The following is a 25074-nucleotide window of genomic DNA, read 5'->3' as shown; positions in this document are numbered from 1 at the left end:
CTCCTTGCCAGGCCGATAGAGAATGGTATAACCAAAAGAGGCCAGTTCCATCCTCCAAAGTTGTATTTTATTATTCTTAATTTTGGTTCGTTTTCGATTATCGAGCATGAAGGCGACTGATCGTTGGTCCGTGATCAATGTAAAGTGCTGGCGAGCTAGAAAATGGTTCCACTTCCGTACTGCCTCTATGATGGCTGTGGCTTCTTTCTCAACCGGAGGATAATGTAGCTCGGCACCTTGTAAGGTCCTGGACATAAATGCTACAGGACGACCTTCCTGATTCAGAGTAGCCGAGATCGCCACCTCCGAGGCATCACATTCAACCACGAAAGGGAGATTCTCATCGATGGAGTGAAGAGCTGCTTTCTCCAACTGTTTTTTGAGAAGGTTAAAGGCTGCAACAGCCGCTGTTCCCAGTGGAAATGATCCACCATGCAGCAAGGGTTGGATTTTGTCCGAAAAATGAGGAATCCATTTAGCGTAGTATGCAAACAGACTGAGAGCCCGACGTAAAGAAGCCGGATTCTTAGGTGACGGGAGCTCTTGGAGCGGGCGAAGTCTTTCTGGGTCTGGCTTAATGATACCATTGCCTACGCAGTAGCCAAGGATGTTGATGGTCGGTTGCGACTCAACAGATTTGGATTCATTCAGGGTCAAATTACGGCGATGGAGGGCATCCCGAAATTTTTGGAGGTTGGCGTCGTGTTCCTGTTGATCGTGACCTGCAATGGTAATGTTATCAAGATAGGGAAAAGTGTCCCTTAGGTTTTCCTGCTTAACCAGGCCATCCATTGCCCGTTGGAAGACAGCCACTCCATTAGTAACCCCAAATGGGAGGCGACGAAATTGGTACAGCCGTCCATTAGCCTCAAAGATGGTGTACTGCTTATCTGAGACCTTCAAGGGTACCTGATGATAGGCACTTTTAAAATCGTAAGTTGAGAACACTTTGTATTCGGCCAGTTTATTAACCATATCATCAATGCGTGGCAATGGGTAGGCGTCCAAGTCGGTATATTGATTGATGGTTTGCGAATAATCGATGCATAGTCGCTGTTTGTGAGGTTTTAGAGGGTTCTTGACAATGACGACTTGAGCCCGCCAGGGCGACGAACATGGTTCGATGATATCCTCTGCTAGAAGTCGAGAGATTTCAGCCGCAATAAAAGATTGGTCTTCCTGATTAAAGCGCCGCGATTTCATTATTATTGGTTTGCATCGAGGCGGAATACTGGCAAATAATGAGGGTTCATCAAGTGAAGCTGCTGACAATGCACAAAACGGTAATTTAGACGGTATATTAGAAATAGTAAGTCCGGGTTTGGATCCACCAAACTCAATGGTGAGTTTCTTATGCTCTTTTTGGAAGTCCAACCCTAAGAGGAGATCACTACATAAGTCCTTGAGCACCGAAAGTCGGGTGGAGGGATACATACGACCATGAAGTGTCATATCAACAACACAAAAGCCGGAGATTCTGGTATTAAGTGATGACTGAGCCATCGCAATTGCCTGGTCCGATGGGAAGACATGTAGTTTCAATTTCGCAACAATCTGTTCCTTAATGAAACTATCAGTACTTCCTGAGTCAATTAAGGCATCTCAGGTATGCCCTTTAATTGAAATTTTTGTGGCTGCATGAGACAGGTTCTGTGGGCAAGCAGCTGTAATTGGTGTCGTTGCACAGAGAGTGGCTAAAACTCTCGGTGTGCTTCTTCGGGAGAGAGCTCGAGAGGAAGCTTGATAGGTCCTAGCTGGAGCATCTTGATAGGCCCTAATTGGGGCAGTTCGGTAGGCCTTAGCTGGATTGGCCCTCGTAGAGGCCCTTGATAGGCAAACTTTAGCAAAGTGTCCTTTTTTTTTGCAATAACTGCAGATTGCATTGCGAGCAGGGCAGGTTTTCCTAGGGTGAAAAGCATCTCCACAAAAGAAGCACTCCTTCCTAGATTGCCAAGAGGCTGCTAAAGTGGGGTCATCCTCCTCTTCTTCATCAGAATTATCAGAATTAGATTCCCCCATGATAGGGTTCACCTGAGACCGCTTGAATTGTCTGGTTGCAGCTACAGCAGCAGATCGAGATCTGGGCAGCTGATAGAGGTCTGCATTTCTCTTTGCCAAATCCAGAGAACAAGCTAGGTCAAAAGCTTTTTGTAGCTCAAGTGTTTTACTTTCTAGTAGACGCTGGCGTATAAATGGAGAGGCAATCCCGCAGATGAAAGCATCACGAATCATTTCTTTGCGGTACAGCTCAGCTGAGGCTGCCTGAAAGTTACAATCTATGCTGAGCCTGCGAAGTTCTTGCAGGAATTCGTCAATTGATTCCCCTGGCCCTTGTTGGGCTGTGGCCAGTAGATGTCTAGCATAGACCTCATTTGGGGTCTTGGCATACAGTTTCTTAAGTGCCCGAATCACCTCATCGTAATTATCCCATTCATCAACATATTCGAACACTTTTGGGGTCACATAATTGACAAGTATCCTCAATCTAGCAGGAGCATCTGCTTTACATTCATCCAGAAAATTCTCAAAAGTACGGTACCAATGCTTCCATACCCTGCCAGCTGCTGGTGTATTCGGGTCCAAGTCCAGACGAATAGGTCTAAGGATTCTCTCCATGATGGGTGGTTCCCTGGATCCTTAACTCCGAGTTTGTCCGAAGGTCTAGTATTTGTGAGTGTAAATATTAAGTTACTTAAATTGATGTAAGAAAAAGGAGTCTTACCATCAAGTAACTTTAAAGTAAGCTTTAAGTAACTTATAAACACACTATATACAGGAGAAGTCTTGACCATGCCTCTGGTAGAAGCCTCTTACAATACTGAACAGACCAGTATTTATACCAGTCCAACAGGAAGTGACATATGACAGGAAGTGAGGTATATACACAGTTCATAGTTCATAGTTCACAGTTCACAGGAAGTGATGACATAACTTCCCGGAAGTTATTATTATTATCACAATACTTATGTGCAATGTTACTATTTATTGTGGCTCACTTAGTATTGTGTCATGTTGAATAGTTTTATTTTGTCTGTGCATAGTTTTAGTTGTAAATAATTAATTATAAATTGTAAAGGTTATTTAGGTTGGAGTACATTTTAAAAGGAGGGGTGAATGTGGTGATTATTCTTTATGTTTAGTAAGAAGTATTGTGATTGGTTGTTTGTTTCCTGCCTTGGGATATATGCTGTAATCTCATTGGTAGTTGATGTCATGTGATTTGTGGTGGCCATCTTAAATTCAGTTCTTTCCAGCCTTTAGTTGGGACTGGGTGTTGAAGATGTGCTACAGGATTTTTAAGTTAATAAAGCCTAGATTAGAAAGGCAAATCTATTCTTTATTTCAGACTGCCATTGCAGATACGGGTCCCAATGGCCCCCCTGATGTGCAGCAAGGTGCCCTCCAGCCACTTCCAGGCGCTGGCCCCTTCTGGCCTGTGCAGCTTCAAGTGGGTGGGCAGCAGCCTGGCACTCCTGCTGCTGCTGCTGTTGGTGCTGCTGTTGTTCCTGGTTCTGCTGCTGCCGCGGCTGGTGCTCCAGCTCCTCTAATGCCCCGATGGGAAGGGAATAAATGGCTCCCATGCTTCTGGTATATGCCTCCATTGAGGAAGCGCTGAGTGAAGGTGGCGAGAGGGGTTTCCCAGGACGTCACACTGGAGATGGGTGTGAGGCTCCAACCTTCCACAGGTGTGTTTAAGCCTTCTAAAAGTTGCCCCAGACCTGAGACCACTAAGTCCTGCCACCTGCAAATCATGGCTGATCAAATCTCCTCTTTAATGGTTGACCTGCAGTTGATAGTCAGCAATCCAATAGTGCTCTCGCCAGGTTTCACATTCGTGTTTCCCACCAGGCGTGTTTCATGTGGGAAAAGGGTTAAATTCACAAGGGCCTTTCAAAATAGGATTATAGAGGCCATTTAGTGGTTGTTAAGAGTCTTAACGACCAGTCCCGCCTATTGGATGCGGGACGGAGTCGGGACCATCAGACACGACTGAGTTAAAATTGCTCAGAGTCGGGAACCAGACCGGGGGGGGGCTCCCGCCCAGTCCGGGGGGGGGGTCCCGCCCGCCAGTTTTTGCGATTTTAACCCCCCGCACGCCTCCAAGCCCGCCTCCACGGCTCAATGAAAATCGAGCCCTATGTCTGCCAGAGGGTAGGCTGGTATGCCTGGTGAACTAGCCTGCCAGCTGGAGAAAGTAAAGGCCTTTCTCCGTCTGGGGATCCAGGCCTTGGTCAGTGCCTGGAGACCCAAAGATTTTTCTTTAGTCTCTCATACAAAAGGCAAACTTCTGGCAGTGTCTGGGGATGACCCCAGCACCAACTCGTCCCTGGCCTCCACACTACCACACCACCTCTGCCATAATTAATAGATTTTATTGACTAGTGGGTGCCGAAGATGCATCCCTCGTGATTTGGGTGTCCACCTGGATTGCTAAAATTAGGGAACCTCCCCGTGATCCTGGAGAGCCTGTCAAGGTCAACAGTGGAGGTTCCTTGCGGGCACATCCCGGAACTTATGGAGCGATATTACCCCCTGGATTTTTGTCCAAATTTTGCTTGGTGCTTGTGCCTTCAAGTGCATTCGCAATATATAAAGATTTTAAAGGCAGCTACAGTTAAGAACAAAAAAACTCACCCCAGCCTAATTCTATACAAATGTTGCAAGGTTGGTTTAAACTGATTTTCTTGAGTCAAGGATTTTTGCAGTTAAATGTATGACAGCCAATTATTTTTGAATCTGAATGTCCAAAATCCAAGCACGTCATAGAGAAAGGGCATAATAGTGGCAGGATCAGTTCACTAAGCTGAGTTAGAAGAAGATAATTGAATTGATTACAATTTTCACAAGAAAAGTTGAGGTAGACTACCCAGTTCCCATAGTCAGAAAATACTACAAGAAAGAAAAGACTATGGGGGAGAAATTGGGCCTCGCCCCATTTGAGGCGCAATTATCGGCTGGGTACAAAGTTTAGCGCCTGCCGCTAATTATCACCTCTGACTGCAAACTTGGCTTCTATCACCCCTGGAGGTGATTGGAGCGCTAAATCAGGCGCTACACACCTCTTTTAAGGCAGTAACGCCGAGGAGCGAGGCGCTACCTCAGAGCGCTGATGAAGCTCATGTGATGTCATTCAGCAATGGAACACAGACACACTGGCGCCAGCCAGTTCTTAAAGGGGAGGGTCGATCTTGCTCTCTGGCCATACCCTGCTCATTGCAGCCTTGAATCTCGGCCTGGAGAGACCTGTACAACAAATCTGCTGGAAAGAACAATGGAGAGGCCCAGGGAAAGAGCTCAGAGTGCAGCCCCCACAGTCTCTTCTAAATCGATGCAAGGAAGGTCAAATCAAATTGAACCGGCAAAGTGCTGCTCAGTACCCAAAACTCCTTCACACAGCGTTGAATCTCTCCAGAAGTCTCTCTCTCTCTCAGAATGCGTGGTGCAAAAATGTCGCTGACAAAAAAAGGCAGGAAGCGGTCGCCTTTAAATAGCACTCCCCCAGTCCCATCCCGACTGCAAAACGCTCCCCATAACCTGTCATTGCTAGTGGCAGGCGGTAAGGCAGGGGGCACCACTCACTATCCAGTCTGGGGCATTACCGGGGCATTGCACGCTCGACTGACATCACGATCTGCGGGCGCAGGAGATCGTGGTGGTAGTGTTTAGTGCCGCTGCAAAATGTCTGGTCAATTTCTCGAGCGGCGCAAACATCGCCACGCCCGGGCACTAGTTGCTTTGCGTTCCATTAGCACCCTCTTAGGGCGCTAATGGGAGGCGCAAACCAACTGAATTTTTCCCCCTATGACCTGGATTCTATTCTTTGGCGTTTTGGCGGGATAATACTGCCACCCCCCAGTCCATGTCCACCACAGCCCAACTTGTCATCCTAGATCAAGGCTCGTTACAGATGCATGGTGGGCTCCTGATGGGATTTCTACCGTCAGGAGGGAGCCTGCCAGTGCAAAGAGCACAATCCTTAGAGTACCTTGTACAGTTTTGGTCTCCAAATTACAAAAAGATTATAGAGGGACTGGAGAAGGTGTAAAAAAATATTTACAAGTATGTTATCAGAACTGAGAGGTTATAACTATCAGGAAGACTACATAGGCTGGGGCTCTTTTCTCTAGAAACAAGAAGGCGTAGGAGTGACCTGATAGCGGTCTTTGAGATTATGAAGGGGTTCAATAGGGTAGATGTAGTGAAGATGTTTCTGCTTGTGGGGAATCCAAAACTAGGAGTCATAAATATAAGATAGTTACTAATAAATCCTATAAGGGAATTCAGGAGAAACTTCCTTAACCAGAGAGTGGTGAAAATGTGGAACTTGTTACCTCATGGAGTAGTTGTGGTGAATAACATAGATGAATTTAAGGGGAAGCTAGATAAGTACATAAGGGAGAAAGGAATAGAAGGTTATGCTGATAGGTTTAGATGAAGTAGGGTAAACAGAGGCTCGTATGGAGCATAAACACCAGCATGGCCCAGTTGGGCCAAATGGCCTGTTCCTGTGCTGTAAATTCTATGGCCCAGATTTCGCAGTCAGCAGCGAAGGAATGGCGCTCGCCATTGACCTCGAAAAAAGCTACCCACAAAGTTTTAGCGGGATCTAGAGAGCAGACTTCCCCTATTCTGGCATCAGTTTGAATTTGGCACCTTCTACAGGGGATCTGTGGCATCCAGCAATAGACCAGGCGGCAGGCAGGCTGATCAACCAATCAGACTGAAGAATTCTCAGATGGCAAAGCAGGAAGTAAAAAGCAGGGAATATAAATCACATTTAAAACATTGTACAGAAAGCGAAATAAAGATTGGGACATACACATGGGATTAAGGGAGAAACTTAAATAGAGAAACACAAAACTGGAATTTTTTCTAAAAATCTGCAATTTTTAAATTTTTTCCTGAGGGAATGAGACTCCACACTTGTAAAATGAGCTTTTCAGGGCCAGAGAGGTTTTCAGCAGTAATTATGACTTAATACGCCATTAAAAATCTCCTGATTGAACAAGGCTTGACTTTTTCATCGGTCTTTACATTGAGAATAGTGTGTAAATAGTTGAAGTTCACAAAAAATCAGTGATTTCTATGTTGATTCCATCTGCGAAGACTGCAACAGCGCACCCTGTGGAGGAGCAGGGTATCTCTGACAATAACTTCTGGATTTCCGCGCTTAACTGCGCATGTGCAGACACCAAAAGCTGCTGTCAGTTTTACCCAGTAATAACGGCGAGCCCTGACAGCTTCGCCGTTATTACTACCGCAAATTCCCGCCAAGTAATCCTGACCAGAAGAGGCAGCGAAGGACCATAAAGGGCAGAAGTGCCCCAAAGATCGGAAATAAAAACCCCCACTGAAGGCCTTGGCTGAATGGTTTCACATTTTGGGTTTGACCCTTCACCAGAGTTCTAAAATATTAACCTTTCTCTTTCAGATACTGTCTGACCCACTGTGTATTGCCAGTGTTTTCTGTTTTTATTTCAGCTTTTCAGCATTTGCAGTTTTTCTTCTATCTCAAATTAGTATATGATTGTTTTGCTTGAAAAAGAGAAAGTGAGGAATGCAGGATTGCAACATAATATCAGGAGATTCCTGGAAATGTCTCACTGTGGATTCAGCTTTTTGAAACACTAACACGTTATGACCTCGACTCTTCCATCCTGTTGCTGGATGCATTCTACTGGTGAGAATTTCAACAGTTTTGGAATCAGTATGTTGATGCTTTTTGGCCGTGAGGCAAAATGTTGATGTCTGCTAAAAGTGGACTGAAATTGGCTGAAAGCCCTGGGATGAATTCTATAAAAGTTTTGGATGCCTGCAACTTGTAAGTAATACTACCAGAACAGAAAATAAATAACATGGACCCTGTCATTTTCATTTTGAATTTTTGTGCTTTCAAAGGTGTTGATATTAGTGCGCGAGAATACAATGGCCTAGAAATTGAGTGCCCTTAGCGCCGATTTTGCGGCGCTAGAGGGCCTAGCGCTGCAATTGGCGCCGGCGCCAAAATTGCCTGGGGCCCTTCCGCCGCGGTAGACCGGTAGCGCTGCGCCGGCACCGATGACGTCATCGGTGTGCGCAGCGTCCCGGTTGCCATGCCGACGGGCCCCAGCGCCGAAATTCAGTTGCGGCCGCCTCGCCCGTGGCAGCCGCAACTAAGACTCTGGCAACAGAGTCTTACAAGTCTTTGCACCGGCGCATTAAAGGCCCCGCGGCGGCCGGCCGCTTTCCCGCCGGCCGCCTGGCCGCAGCTCCCTCCCCGGACTTCCCCCCCCTCCCCCCCGGAACAGAAGCAAGCCCGGCACTTGTCCGAGGTGCCGGGCTCATTTTTAAAAAGATTTTCGCGGGCTGCGGCCGGGTGCAGGCAGCTCCTCCTTAAGGGAAGGAGGAGGCCTGCACTTCCCGAGCCTGCCGCACCGCATCGGGTGCCGCAGCGCCGGAATTGCGGCGCGAAACGGCAGTTAGCGCCGATTTACCGCCGCAAAGACCCTTCAGTAGCGCCGGCAGCCGTTTGGGCGCGGCCCTGCTGAATTTTTGGCGCGCGCAGGGGGACTTAGCGCCGCCACTAACTTCCGGCGCTAAAGCCCTGGCTAAGCCAAAACTCAATTTCTAGGCCAATACCTTTTATCATCCAGAATCAACAGTGAGCATTCCGAGGTTAAGTATAACAGGCTGGGCGCAGACTAAAGTACCCTGTCCTAACAATATGCCTCGACCTCAACCTCAGACAGTGCGCTTTCTGTAACTTTATGAATTTTCCATTTCCCACACCGGCATCCTTACGGCCTCTCTCACTGAGACTGTCAATTTAATGCTAAATAATGGGCAGTTTTGTGTGAAGTCTACGAGAAACTGAATTGAGATTGTGCAGTCTTATTTCACAGAGGACTTCACATCTGGGAGAGAAGGAAGACTTTGATTCTGTTAGTCTGCTTTGGGTTTGAACCCACCCTCCACCCCTCTCTGTAGGTGAAAGTACAATTTGCTAGCCAGTCTACTATAATTAACACAAGATATTACTCAGTAAATTTAAACTAGTTACGCACTGGCAGATGACCAGCATCTTGATACTAATATATTTCCCGCACACAGTAACTCCTTGCTAATAATTTTAAGTGTAATTTCCAACAGTAGAAAAGAGGTAAAATGAATTGGAGACAATTTCCCAGTCTGTGCCCCTATTTCTAGTGGGAAAGATTTTGGGTTATCAGTAACATTTTCCAATGATCTAACAATACCCCACACCAAATCAGTCATCTGTTCTGAATAGATGCAGCTGCTTTCTGACAAAAGTTTAAACTGTTGGAAATAGATATGTAAAACTGTCACAACAACACCTATTAAGTTGATTGATAGAGGGGTGGAACCAATTAAAATGGGCTATGCTGTATCTTGTGATAACTGAAAAGGCCTGCAAATTGTTGCCGGTAAGCTAATCTTGGAGATGGCACTAATTGGAACTCAGTGAAAGGGTAAGAAAATTAAATGTCGTCCTATCGTGGATGTCATCGTCCTCTCAGATGAGAAATGGGATGAATGGGAGGCTCAGGAAAAACTAACTGACAATCATTTTAGTTAAGGCTTTATCCTCTTAGAGAATGATGGCAGCTTTGGTAAGACAAATGCTTATTTTGTTATTCTCTTGCTGGTTTGGTAAGGGGTCATCCCGCTAGTCCATGCTATGAGCTCTGTTGCATCAGTACCTTATGTGTAGGTACTGCAAGTAGAATGATCTTGTCTATAAAGCAGGATTTTTTAATTTTTTATTATTGGCATGTTGGCAACTTTGGCATGGCAGTATTTATTGCCCATCCCTGCTTGCCCTGAGGCCATTGAGAGTCAACACATAGTTTGAGACTGGAGTCACATGGAGGCCAGATTGGGTAGCGGAGGCAGGCTTCTTCTCTAAAGGACATTAATGAACCACTGGGGTTTTTACAAGAATCCGACGCCTTTTATGGTAATTTTTTCTGGTGCAAGCCCAAAAATGGCCAGATTCATTGAATTCATTTTCATAACTTGCAAGGATGGAATTAGAACTCACAACCTCTAGGGTTGCTAAACCAGTACCACAGCCACTAGGCAATCATAAGTGATCGCACATTTTAGAATCCTTATGTAGCATACACTATCCTATCAGGTAAAGTATAGTGGACAACATAACATAGAATGGAGAATCACTTTCCAGAATCACCGGCATTTCCGCCTCAGTCACTGTATACACCAAACTATTTGTGAGCATTTTTCTTTCTTGCTGTCTACCAGATTTTGTTTTGTGCTTTGTTTTTATGACATAAAAGTTTTTCCTGATGTCATGCTAAGTTCTACAAGTGGTGAATATGAGAGGTGATTCTGCAATCGCTTGCTCTCAGCAGGGAAGCCAGGCTAGCAGGGAGTGAGAGACAGAGTTAGGGATTCTCCGACTTACAAACCCTATGCCCACTGGGAGTATGAGATGGTGGAATCGCCCCAGTGTTTTTGAATTGGCTAGTGATGCCCTCATGGTTTTTTTCCTCTTGCATGTAGATTGGGGATGATAGTATGCACCTGAGGGGAATATTCCCAATCTCCTGGCAGATATCCATTCAATAGTGATAGGGGCTGCAGTGTTTCTCAATGGCTTCTGAAGCATAGCATCTGGTTCGATGGTCAGTACTTTTCTTGGTTGTTAGATGACTAAATTGTGATATTTGCGTCTGCTTTCACTGTTTCATTAAACTTCACAAACAGTGGGTATTATAAAGTGCTTAAAAGAACCAAACATTCCCAGGTGTTCTCTAATTGTTTGAACAATTCGTGCATTGAATGTGCTGATGTCCAACACCCAGAAACTTGAATCCAAGAAGAGTGTAATCACAGGTTGACTGTACTGGAGATGCTTTTCTAGTTATAAGTTGATGAAGTACACTAAACATTTTTTCTGCAGTTAGTCCTGAGGGATTGTTATTGAACCTTTATTTGTCTTGCAAAATTTCTTTTTTTTTTAAAGCACAGAGGAAAATAAATTCCTCATGAGGTATGCACTTGTCAAAAACAATTAAATCTATTTTGTTTAGAATTAATCTTGAAAACTAAATAAAACCTCTGAACCTAAAACCCTCCACACAGAAAACCTATAAAGTTACTCTAATAGCTTTGACAAGGGCTTTTCCCTTTGTGTCTTTAGTCTAAATGTGTTTTGATTTCCAAATTTGAGAAACTATTATTTTACATTTAGGTTATGAATGCTAACGTTTGTTGGGCTTACAAACATTTTATTTTGAGCTTCAGTGACCTCATATTGAAATGGGATCTTTATCCCAAAGCAGTCCTCAACAACAGTCAATTTTTTTTTCCTAATCTAAGCATTGCAATGGCATGAAGACTAAGTTCACTGTATAATCCATGCATTTCACTATGGAGATATGCATGTCAGGGTGTGCTGTAGTTCACTCTAAATAAATACATATTGGATTAAAACATGGAATTCCAAGAGACCAAACCACTTCTCAGTCATTCCTATTGTATAGAATTCTTGCTCCAAGAATAACATTTAAGGACAAAATCCTGACCCAAGCATAAATTGTTGCCAAATTATCCAGTTTTTAATGCTTAGCATACTGAATAAAGTCAGTACCAGCCAAATTCCACCTAGCTGCAAGAATATGTTATAGAAATCCAGTCACTTCAATGTAAAATCAGTTTTTAGTAAGTGTTTCTCTTTAGAGTGGAGTGTGGAATGAATGATTAGAGAGGTGTAGTAAAAAGATTTGGAAATTGGCTATTTTTATCTCCACTTTACAGAAAGCTTAGCATTACCTGGCAGGAATAAACTGACTATGTGTTACATTATGTAGTAAAACCATAATTTATAATGAAAATAATGAGTGTGTCTGAAGTCCTTGAATTTCGTGAGTCTATAGTGGATACTTAGTCAGTCAATTTTTAGCCTGAATTCATTTATCTTCTGCTCCAACCAATTCAAATTTTCTAAACCAAGCCCCTATTCACTCATGGCATAAAAGTCCTAACACAAACCTAACAACATTTCAAATAAAGCAAAAGAAAAATCAATGTTTCAATGCTAATAACACAGTCAACTCATCACCAAAAGTTACCTTGAGACAGCGGGTGCAACTTTTCCACTCCCCTTACGTCCCTTCCTAAAGATACATCACCGTTACATTCCCTTCGCAAGAAGGACTTGAAGAAAACATACAATTTACAGACGGCCTTACAGAGTGACAAATCTTTTTCGTTTTGTCTAAACTAATTGGAGAACAAATGATGAAATGGGGGGGTGGTAAAAATATTACAAAGCTGTTACTTTTATTGCTCAGTATGTAGAAAACCTAATGCAATCATAACCTTGATTGGAGTGCAACAATTCGCGGCATTTGTTTCTCCAATCAGGATTCAACTGTGCTTGTGGATGTTTTGGAAATTGTAAGCTATTTCCCACATGACTGCTTGGTAAGGGTAATTTTCTTGTTGTTGATGGTTGCGCAATAGACCTGACTGAATTACAAACAAAAGTAAGGGTCAATTTTAACCCTACCCCGCCCCCAGCAAAAAACAGGCAGGCGCACAGTTAAAATCGCCCATGTTACTTACCCGTCTTGGAGACTCTGGAAGGTGAAGGTTCCTGATTTTAACCTGATCAACTGAACTGGTGGCAAGGACACCCACCCAACGCCAGCAGAGACCTTTCTTAAATATGCTTGTCTGATGCCGATGATGTCATCGGGACACAAATGCAATTTTAACTGGGCGGCCTGAGTGAGAATCTGCAGTGAGTTTCCTACCAGGTGAAGACAGCGAGGAAGGAGTTCAGGGCCAGAAGAGGCCAACAAGCTAAGTTTCCTTTTACTTATTTTAAACTTTCCTTGTGGGGCCACAAGGCCCAGCAGCCGATTCCACCACCTACCCGGTCTTGGCAGGCAGCCTCCGGGACATGTGGTTCCCCCCCTCTCCCCCCATTTCCGACCATCTTTCCAGCCAGAATGGGTGGGAAATTGGCTGGCAGGATTTAAATGAGACCCAGGAGTTAAAATACCACAGGCCTCATTTCTGGAGCAGTGGGTGACTCACCCGCCCAAAGCTGGCCAGGAGTTAAAAGGCCTTAAATCTCCTTCAGGCACTTCCCATAAGTGCCTTCCTACAAATACTTCAGTTACATTTCCTTTGCAAGAAGCTCTTGAAGAAGACATACAGATGGCCTTACAGTGTGGAAATTCTTTCGAACATCATGTCATTACTGTATTTTTTAAAATCAAACATTTTGATGCAAATTTTTATACTTATCTTTATGCAAGGCATGTTGGGTATTGGGGAATGAAACATTTCCTATATCAAATACCCAGTGTCAACACCAAGCACCCTATCAGCCTGGCCAGCTACAGGGTAAAGCAGCCTCAGTTCTGTCCAACAATGTGCCTCGGCCCCAACCTCAGAAGACAGCCCTCTACTCAAGCACTGTGATATTTCTGGTTCCCCATGCCAGCCATTCCTATCTGAGTGAGATTGATAACTTTAGTGTCAATTATTGTCAAATGAGAAGCAATTTTGTTCTGTGTGCACCAACTAGGAACTGACCGACAATTTGGGATTCTTACAGTCAACAAACAAAGTAGGCCTTCATTCCACCAATCTGAGTTATATTCAAATTCAGATCCCAAAGGTGAAAGGACAGTGTATTAATCCACTGCACCAACAATATCCTCCATTATGTTACTTTTATAATGAAAAAATTCTGGTGTCCAATGACTCCCCAATCTTCAGTGTCAGCTGTAGCTCAGTGGGTAGCATTCTCGCCTCTGGGTCAGAAGGTCGTGGGTTCAAAGTCCTACTTCAGAGGCTTGAGCACAAAAATCTAGCCTGGCACTCCTGTGCAGTACTGAGGGAGTGTGGCATTGTCACAGGTGCTGTCTTTTGGATGAGACATTAAAACCGAGGCCACATCTGCCCTCTCAGGTGGATGTAAAAGATCTCATGGCACTATTTCGAAGAAGAGCGGGGCAGTTATCCCCGGTGTCCTGGCCAATATTTATCCCTAAATTAACATAATTAAAAACAGATTATCTGGTCATTATCACATTGCCGTTTGTGGGATCTTGCTGTGTGCAAAAAGGCTGCTGCGTTTCCTACATTACAACAGTGACTCCACTTCAAAAAGTACTTCATTGGCTGTACCATGCTTTGGGAAATCCTGAAGTTGTGAAAGGCGCGATATACATGCAAGACTTTCTTTTTTTCTTTATCCTCTAATTTTCTAAAGTGTGGTATGTTTTGAAGGCTTTGCAAGAACTCTGGTGAGGTCATATATATTGTTTTATTCATGGTAATAGCTGAAGGCTCAAATCATTTCAGATGGGACTAATATTCAATTGACCCACAAGAAATGTCATTACAATTCACATGAGTATTTATACTCTTTGATCTTTTTTCATGGACAGTTTTATGGTTTGCCTATAAAAGGCAGGCATGGAAATCATCCCACATTTAGAAGGTCTTTGATGATACACTTGTTCTGATGGTACTCTCTCTATTTGTCTTCCTCCCTGTATAGCACAGCAAGAGTAGCACACACTGCCAAATCCCAATTTATCATCTACAAGACTATATATTTCCTGTATAAGAATTACACTGTTCAGCACATGAAGAATTTTAAATGTAGGTTTTTGAGGTTTCAATCTAACCATTTCAGATCCTATAATTAGTGCCTGGTCCCAGTTTTTTTTTAAAAAGCAGCATTGGGCCAATATAAAACTTATCATTGAACTGTGAATGCGTGTTTTAACTGTCAATATAGACCAATGGCAATAGTAATTGCTAGGTATAATTCTGGTTGTATAATCAATTCTGAATAATTTCAGACTTCCTGCACCGATTCCCAACTAATGTACAGATCTTTCCTTAAGTAAGGCAATTCTTCTCCATTCACTACAAAAGCAAAGGAGGTATGATAGATGTTCCTATGACACACAACACAGCTTACAATGTACATTCTTTCCTGTCGACAAGCCATATATCATCGCAGCACAGCATGATGAAGGCTGTTATGTTTCTTCCCCAAGGCTCTGAGAATACTAAAGCTAAATGTTGCAACAGGCCCTTTGTGGGATGTAATGAAAATCCACTCCTTCCACTTTTTACGTCTGCTGCAATTTTTTACGACCAGTCTGTGATTCTTGCCCAGTACAACCCTGAACTTTCGTAACCTATGTGCTTGCCTCATCTGGTTTTCATTGAAGCCTCCCACTTGTAACTGCTCCTTTATAATGATGGTTTCCTATGAATCTATAAAACCACACCAAAAACACTGTTACTTAATATTTTCCCACAAGCTTAATTTATGCTTGGAAACTTAGCTCCTATGTCAAGCTGCTTAGCATGAGACACAGGGTACAAATGACTTTTCTGGGCTACTGACCAGGCAGACACCTGCTACTCAACATATGCCAATAACTTTCTTTTATGATACCACATTCTGAACTGAATCATTCCCTGTACACTCCACTACTTACAGGGTCAAGCATTAAAGTCCTTTTTATTCCATGGGTTTTCTTGAACATTTTTATGGAAATTACAAATTGGGAAAAATTATACTTGGAAGAACAAAATTGCAGCACTTGTTTTTATCTTGGTTTGATTGGTTGGAAGAGTTCCAGTAGCATTGTGAAGACTTGTGTGGTCAATACATGGGCATATGTTTCTACTAGAGTGAGTTGGGAATAATCTTCTCAATCTTATGGTAAACATGTATCATCACATTCTAATGTATGAGCTGCAAATGTTGGCCTTTACTATGTGACATGTAGAGTATCTGCAGTTTAAATGGCAGGTGGAGTAGATGTTGTTTGCCTAAAGTTGCTGTAGTTGCAGTTAACAGAAATTTTTTTTTTGAAATTGCCAATTTGAGTTAAATAGGGACTACTAAACAAACACTAGATTGGTTTAGCAGCACAAGCTACAATGCAGTTAGTTTGCAGTCACCAGGATACTGTTGACATAGCAGTTATGTAAGAACATAAGAATTAGGAGCAGGAGTAGACCGTACGGCCCCTCGAGCCTGCTCCGCCATTCAATTAGATCACAGCTGATCTTCGATCTCACCTCCACTTTCCCGCCCGATCTCCATATCCCTTGATTCCCCTAGAGTCCAAAAATCTATCTATCTTAGCCTTGAATATACTCAATGATTCAACATCCACAGCCCTTTGGGGTAGAGAATTCCAAAGATTCACAAATCACAACCCACTGAGTAAAGAAATTCTTCCTCATCTCAGTCTTAAATGGCCGACCCCTTATTCAGTTCTAATTGTTAGGCAGGGGATTAGGAGTAATTGCCCTTCCATCTGATGTGGAAGAATAGATGATAATAAATGAGAAGACGACCATATGATACAGCAAAATTAAATAAAGTGGCAGCAAGGCTCAGCACAAATCAAGCATTGGTTCAACAATGAACTGTTTCAAATATGTGAGGTGATAATAGTGATGCTAATTGTGACAAATATGTAATATTTTTGTTTATCTATATTTGACTTGATGGTTGTCCCTTTAAATCCAAGCACAAATCAAGAGGTTAGAAATTTTGTTTGGGGGTACAGGGTGGAACTGTGATATTATCCTGGTCGGGATTTAGGACAGAACCCAGATCCAATGAGTTTTAGCCCCTTGCAACTTACAGTGACTAGAGGAGAGGGGGTGGAGGCACTTCTTAGGCCCACTCCTGTTATGTCAGGCTCCAGCTTTGAGGGTGTGTCTGGGGGTGTTCCCAGGCTGCCCAGCATCCACTTAGCTTGCCCCTGTTGGCCGAACAGAACCTATGCTGCTGAGGCCGAACAGAACCTATGCTGCTGAGATAAGGCAACTTGAAAAGAGTGCTAATTGTCCTATTACCTCTCCTAAGTAACCCCTCACATCCTGAGAGGAAGGCTAACAATTCTGCTCCAAATTTTCTTCAGCCCATTCTGGGCATCAGGCGCCCTTCTTTTGAGCGGCACGGCGCTGTGCCAACTTCCATCCCCCTTGGCGAGGCAGGTGCTTCTGTTGCACTGCTACAGGTGGGGTGCATGTCCCAGACATACAAATGACCCTCTCCTTATAATTTGGGATGGACGCAACAGGAGGTCAAATTGGCGAGTGGAAGTCCCACCCTACCACACTTCTGTCCCTTTAAAGGATGCCAGGAACTATAAGAACCAAACAGGCTGTAATCACCACCCCCGACTTGGAAACAGTGACTGTAGTGAATCTTATAATTTTTACCACTGGCCCCCACTGCAACAGATATACACAGACTGTAATTAGATTATTAATAAAACAGATATTCATTTGTTCAGCGAATCTATCAATCCTAACATGACTGACATAAATAAAAACACATATATATTAAAGTAAAATGAAACACAGGCACTGATAATGAATCAATAAAATTGGTCCAATATGTCCAATAATAATGCTATTTATAACCCTGATATTAAATTGGGTTTCTAATGTTTTCTGAATTGTGTTTAAAATGCAGTGCTGAATTTTAACGTGCTATTGACTTGAACTTTTCTGTACCGGGGAAGTGGGCAAATGCTGGATAACATGGCCAATTGGAAGTGACCACGAGAAGCATAACAGACGACGCTGACCTTTCTTTTCACCACTTGATATCCGGCAAAAGAATTAGAATATGCATAGATATATCAGACCCGGGACCACCTGAGAATATCTGTTCGCAGCACCTGTGTGAAACAGGGAATTCAAAGCAGCAACCATACGGCGGCGGGCCAAAGTTTAACCACAAAGGCACAGCAAGTACAGATATGTCTGGACACATCATATCCAGGAACGTGGCATGCCTATAGATCACTGACTGCAAGTGACAGAAGGAGGAGAGGATGCCAGGAACTACAAGAACCAAGCAGGCTGCAGCGACCAACCCAGTCTGGGAATTTTGGAGAGAAGGGTGGGAACTCTGAATTGCTGTGCATTCAACAGAAAAAAAACATGAAGTAGTGATAAATTCATTCTCAAATTCAATTTCTCATACAATGGAACGTTGTTGTTACAAGTGGAGAGTTTAGATACACTGGTGTAAGTTTTCTGTTCTGCATGGCCGGTGAGCCAGAGCAGAATGGGAGAGTGACAGCAGGAAATCAGGCTAACGTGCTTTTGTGCAAAATGCGCAAACAGTTTTATTTAAATATTCAAATCAATGGCAATGGGAATGTTCGGAACACAGGCACAATTCCATGATTTTCCAGTGGGGAATGCTCTTTGAGCTCTGTTGCCCATACGAAATTGGAGATCAGGCTAGTTTTGGCTGATAGCAAGTGACTTCTTAAAGGGGGACCAGCAGGTTGATCACATGATCATTTTCAAAAGTAGACTTTAGCAGTGAATTTCTAGGAGCTAAATCTTTGGTTTTTTAAAACTTAATGGCCCAAATTTCAGTACCAACACTGTTGATTGCTCCAATTAAAAATTGGAATACTGGATTTCCCTGGGTATTTCTCTCTCTTTGTGTTGTTGGAAGAACAAGAGATTGAAAGGATGGATGTAAGGCAGGTTTACTTGCACCAGAGGCAGACTGTTCACGTCCGCCCTTACTCATGCAGCCATCTGTAAAGACCCAAGCACACCTGGGAATGTCAGAGGGAAACTGCCTGTGTAGGCTCTGTCTCACTAGGGAGGCAGTGATAGAGCTATGCTGTCTACTGGAATCTGACCTGTGAGATCTAACCCCCGCCACAAACCAAAGCTCACTACAGTCCTGAAATTTGTGCTTCTGAGTCATTCTAAGCTCTCACAGGGGACATTAGCAAAATCAGTCAATCTGCTGTGCTGAGATGTATCAAGCGGGTCACTGATACATTGTGCACCAGGGGAAACACCTTTATCACTTTTAACCAAAGAAAATTAGTAACAGAATGAGAAGGCCCTGCAAATTTTCTGCATTGCAGGATTCCCAAAAGTCCAGCAACATAGCAACAGGAGTAGGCCATTCAGCCCCTCGAGCTGTTCCGTCATTCAATGAGATCATGGCTGATCTGTATCTTAACTCCATCCACCTGCCTTGGCTCCATATCCTTATATACCCTTGTCTAGCAAAAATCTATCGATCTCAGATTTAAAATTATTAATTTTTGTGGAAAAGTGTTCCACACTTCTGCCACCCTTTGCATGAAGAAGTTTTTCCTAACTTCTCTCCTGATTGGCCTGGCTATGATTTTAAGGTTAGGTCACCTTGTCCTAGACTTCTCCCATCAATGGAACAAGTATCGCTCTATCTACCCTATAAATTTCTTTTCAAAATCCTAAAAACCTCAATCAAATCACCCCTTAACCTTCTATATTCCAGGGAATACAAGCCTAGTTTATGTAATCTCTCCTCATAATGTAATCCTTGGAGCCCTGGTAATATTTGGTGAATCAGCGCTACACTCCTACCAAGGCCAATATATCCTTTCTAAGGTCTGGTGCCCAGCACTGTACACAGCAATCCAGATGTGGTCTAACTAGGGCTTTGTTTAGCTGTAGCAAAACTTTCTTCCCTTTATATTTTAGCTGTCCATTAGCCTTTTTGATTATTTTTTGCACCTGACTACTACATTTTACTGTTCTGTGTACATGGACCCCTAAATCCCTTTGGACCTCCACTGTTCCTAGCTTTTCACCATTTAAATAATACTCAGATCAATCCATTTTTGGTCCAAAATGGATGACCTCACACTTACCTGCGTTGAAATCCATCTGTCACAGTTTTGCCCACTCACTTAATCTATCAATGCCTCTCTCTAATTTTATGCTCCCGTCTACACTACTTATATATAACCAATCATTGTGTCATCGGAAAACTTGAATATATGGCTCTCTATTGTGTTATCTAAGTCATTAATAAACATAGTGAATAGTTGAGGCCCCAGCACAGATACTTGTGCGACACCACTAGTCATATCCTTCCAATTTGAATACATGCCCATTATCCCTACTCTCTGTCTTCTACTGCCTAATCAGTCCCCTAACTAGGTCAATAATTTGCCTTCAATTCCATGAGATTTAATTTTAGCTAACAGTCTCTTATGTGGAACCTTATCGAATGCCTTCTGGTAGTCTATATAAATTGCATCCATAGATATTCCCCTCTCTACTACTTTAGTTACTTCCTCAAAAAAATCAATTAGGTTTGTTAGATATGACCTACCCTTTACAAATCCATGTTGGCGCTCTCTAATCAGCTCAAATTTCTCTACGTGTTCAGTCACCCTATCCTCAGGGACAATTGCTGAATCGAGAGAGCTTTGCAAGATTACAGCTAAAGCCTCTGCAATTCCCTCACCTACTTCCTTTGAAACCCTGGGGTGGAAACCATCAGGTCCTGGGGATTTGTCAGTCTTTAGTGCCATTATTTTTTCTAATACTGTTTTCTTGCTTACGTTAACTTTAGTGAGTTCCAGTCCTTGATTCATTATTAATTTCCCTGGAATGTCAGGTATAATGGCCCAGAAATTCAGGTCAGGGGCTTCCCGCGGGTGCAAGCCCCTGACCTGCACTTACCCAGCGCGCCGGCCGTTGAGCTGTGGGCCCACATGGGATTCCGATCCTGGGCCTCCTCCAACTGCCTTCGCGCAGTGCTTGCATATCCCAGGAGCGCAGTTAGTTCGATGCGTCCCCTGGGATCACGTGGGCCATGGAGAGCCAACGGTAGCAGGGAATGCTTCATTCATAAGTTTGACAGGAAGAGCTGTCAAACCTATAAATACTATAAGCCCCAAAACATCACTAAAACTTCAAATAATTTTTTTAAAAATCACATTTTTAAAATAACTATAAATTACATGAAATAACTATTTTAAACTAATTTAAATTTTTGAAAAAATTAATTACATTTTCTAACGGGGCTAAAAATAAACTTACCTTTCTTTAAAGTATTTAAAAATAATAAACCTGTGGAAAAAATGTTATTAATTTTAATTAATTCACCACTTACCTTGTTAAAAGCAGGCCTTGCGCCTGCTTTTTAAAAGTGTAACTGCTGGAGACTTATCCTCCCGGAGAAACCTGCAAAAAAAACGTAAGTTCAATGCGCACGCGCAGCCTCTCCAGCGCACGTGTTCTACCTCTGAACCCCTTCTTTCAGGGGAACGGAAGTGCTGGTTTCCCGCGCATGCGCAGTGCATGCACGAAACTGGCACTTTCGTTGGGCCTACGCGTGAGTACCCAGTGCGTACTCACGCGTTGGGACCTGAATTTCGAGGCCATTATCTTTTTCCTCTACTGTGAAGACTGACATAAAGTAATCATTAAACAAGTCTGCCATTTCCTTATTTTCATAAGGGCATAATTGATGACACCCATAGAAACATAGAAGATAGGAGCAGGAGTAGGCCATTCGGCCCTTCGAGCCTGCTCCGCCATTCAATGAGATCATGGCTGATCATCCAAATTCAGTACCCTGTCTCTGCCTTCTCCCCATATCCCTTGATCCCTTTAGCCTTAAGAAATATATCCAACTCTTTCTTGAATATATTTAATGAACTGGCCTCGACCGCCCTCTGTGGCAGAGAATTCCACAGGTTCACCACTCTCTGGGTGAAGAAATTCCTCCTCATTTCAGTCCTAAATGGCCTACCCCTTATCCTTAGACTATGACCCCTGGTTCTGGACTCCCCTACCATCGGGAACATCCTTCCAGCATCTAGTCTGTCCAGGCCTGACAGAATTTTATAGGTTTCGATGAGATCCCCTCTCAATCTTCTAAACTCCAGTGAGTATAAGCCCAATCGACACAATCTCTCCTTATACGTCATTCCTGCCATCCCAGGTATCAGCCTGGTGAATCTTCGCTGCACTCCTTACATGGCAAGAACATCCTTCCTCAGATAAGGCGACCAAAACTGCACACAATTCTCAAGGTGCGGTCTCACCAAGGCCCTGTACAACTGTAGCAAGACATCCTTGTTCCTGTACTTGAACCCTCTTGCTACGAAGGCCAACATTCCATTTGCCTTCTTAACCGCCTGCTGCACCTGCATGCTTACCTTCAGCGACTGGTGCACAAGAACACCCAGGTCTCTTTGCACTTCCCCTTCTCCCAATCTATTGCCATTCAAATAATAATCTGCCTTCCTGTTTTTGCCACCAAAGTGGATAACCTCACATTTATCCACATTATAGTGCATTTGCCATGTTTCTGCCCAATCACCTAACCTGTCCAAATTGTACTGGAGTTTCATGACCTCCTCCTCACAGCATACCCTCCCACAAAGCTTTGTGTCGTCTGCAAATTTGGAGATATTACATCCAATTCCCTCGTCCAGATCATTAATATATATTGGGGCAGTAATTCCTCCCCAAACGCGTGAGCACGGAAGGGGTGCTCACGCGTCTGGCCGGAGGAAATGCCGGTTTTCAGCATGGAAGAAGTCACACAACACCAGGTTATAGTCCAACAGCTTTATTTGAAATCACAAGCTTTCGGAGCGCTGCTCCTTCTTCAGGTGAAGTGGAGAAATGCATAAAGACACAGCTTATATAGTCAGAGAATCATGTCAGATGTTTACAGGTAACCTTTCCAACTGCCATTTATCACACCTCGGCAGAGAGATAATCACAGCAGTCAAAGGTGTGAATGGTGTCCAAACAGGTCAGTCAGGGAAACATTACATCAAAGAACAATGAGGTGGGGTCACAAGGGGTCAAATATTGCAGATGCTGGGGTCTGTATGAAAAACAAAAAAACAGACAAAAAACATTTTTTTTTTTTGTTTTTGGCTGGAAATCACAGCAGGTCCGGCCGCATCTGTGTAGAGAGAACAAGCCAATGTCAACTCGAGTCTGGATGACCCTGCATCAGGTGGGGTTACATGTAGCGTGACATGAACCCAAGATCTCGGTTGAGGCCGTCCTCATGGGTGCGGAACTTGGCTATCAGTTTCTGCTCGACGATTTTGCGTTGTCGTGTGTCTCGAAGGCCACCTTGGAGAATGCTTACCCGAAGATCGGAGGCTGAATGTCCTTGACTGCTGAAGTGTTCCCCGACTGGGAGGGAACACTCCTGCCTGGTGATTGTTGTGCGGTGTCCGTTCATCCGTTGTCGCAGTGTCTGCATGGTCTCGCCGATGTACCATGCTCCGGGGCATCCTTTCCTGCAACGTATGAGGTAGACCACGTTGGCCGAGTCACATGAGTATGTACCATGTACCTGGTGGGTGGTGTCCTCACGTGTGATGATGGTATCTGTGTTGATGATCTGGCATGTCTTGCAGAGGTTGCTGTGGCAGGGTTGTGTGGTGCCGTGGTCGCTGTTCTCCTGAAGGCTGGGTAATTTGCTGCGAACGATGGTCTGTTTGAGGTTAGGCGGCTGTTTGAAAGCGAGTAGTGGAGGCGTGGGGATGGCCTTAGCGAGGTGTTCATCGTCATCGATGACATGTTGAAGGCTGCGAAGAACATGGCGTAGTTTCTCCGCTCCGGGGAAGTACTGGACGACGAAGGGTACTCTGTTGGTTGTGTCCCGTGTTTGTCTTCTGAGGACGGCATCGCTGCGACAGCCTCAGTACTCAACACCAACAACAGCCAATCTCCAGACACCATCCTACAACTCATCCACTTCATCCTTGACCACAATGTCTTCACCTTCGACAACCAGTTCTTTACCCAAACACACGGAACAGCCATGGGGACCAAATTCGCACCCCAATACGCAAACATCTTCATGCACAAGTTCGAGCAAGACTTCTTCGCTGCACAGGATCTCCAACCAATGCTATACACCAGATGCATCGATGACATTTTCTTCCTATGGACCCACGGCGAAGAATCACTGAAAAGACTACACGATAACATCAACAAGTTCCATCCCACCATCAAACTCACCATGGACTACTCCTCAGAATCAGTCTCATTCCTGGACACACGAATCTCCATCAAAGACGGACACCTCAGCACTTCACTCTACCGCAAGCCCACGGACAACCTCACGATGCTTCACTTCTCCAGCTTCCACCCTAACCACGTTAAAGAAGCCATCCCCTATGGACAAGCCCTGCGAATACACAGGATCTGCTCAGACGAGGAGGAACGCGATGGACACCTACAGACACTGAAAGACGCCCTTGTAAGAATGGGATATGACGCTCGACTTGTCGATCGACAGTTCCGATGGGCCACAGCGAAAAATCGCATAGACCTCCTCAGAAGACAAACACGGGACACAACCAACAGAGTACCCTTCGTCGTCCAGTACTTCCCCGGAGCGGAGAAACTACGCCATGTTCTTCGCAGCCTTCAACATGTCATCGATGACGACGAACACCTCGCTAAGGCCATCCCCACGCCTCCACTACTCGCTTTCAAACAGCCACCTAACCTCAAACAGACCATCGTTCGCAGCAAATTACCCAGCCTTCAGGAGAACAGCGACCACGACACCACACAACCCTGCCACAGCAACCTCTGCAAGACATGCCAGATCATCAACACAGATACCATCATCACACATGAGGACACCACCCACCAGGTACATGGTACATACTCATGTGACTCGGCCAACGTTGTCTACCTCATACGTTGCAGGAAAGGATGCCCCGGAGCATGGTACATCGGCGAGACCATGCAGACACTGCGACAACGGATGAACGGACACCGCGCAACAATCACCAGGCAGGAGTGTTCCCTCCCAGTCGGGGAACACTTCAGCAGTCAAGGACATTCAGCCTCCGATCTTCGGGTAAGCATTCTCCAAGGTGGCCTTCGAGACACATGACAACGCAAAATCGTCGAGCAGAAACTGATAGCCAAGTTCCGCACCCATGAGGACGGCCTCAACCGAGATCTTGGGTTCATGTCACGCTACATGTAACCCCACCTGATGCAGGGTCATCCAGACTCGAGTCGACATTGGCTTGTTCTCTCTACACAGATGCGGCCGGACCTGCTGTGATTTCCAGCCAAAAACAACAACAAAAAATGTTTTTTGTCTTTTTTTGTTTTTCATACAGACCCCAGCATCTGCAATATTTGACCCCTTGTGACCCCACCTCATTGTTCTTTGATGTAATGTTTCCCTGACTGACCTGTTTGGACACCATTCACACCTTTGAC

Source organism: Somniosus microcephalus, chromosome 1 (genome assembly GCF_052327205.1).
Source record: "Somniosus microcephalus isolate GS21.2 chromosome 1, FLI_Smic_1.0, whole genome shotgun sequence".
Classification (NCBI taxonomy): domain Eukaryota; kingdom Metazoa; phylum Chordata; class Chondrichthyes; order Squaliformes; family Somniosidae; genus Somniosus; species Somniosus microcephalus.
Note: the sequence above shows the minus strand (reverse complement) of the source record.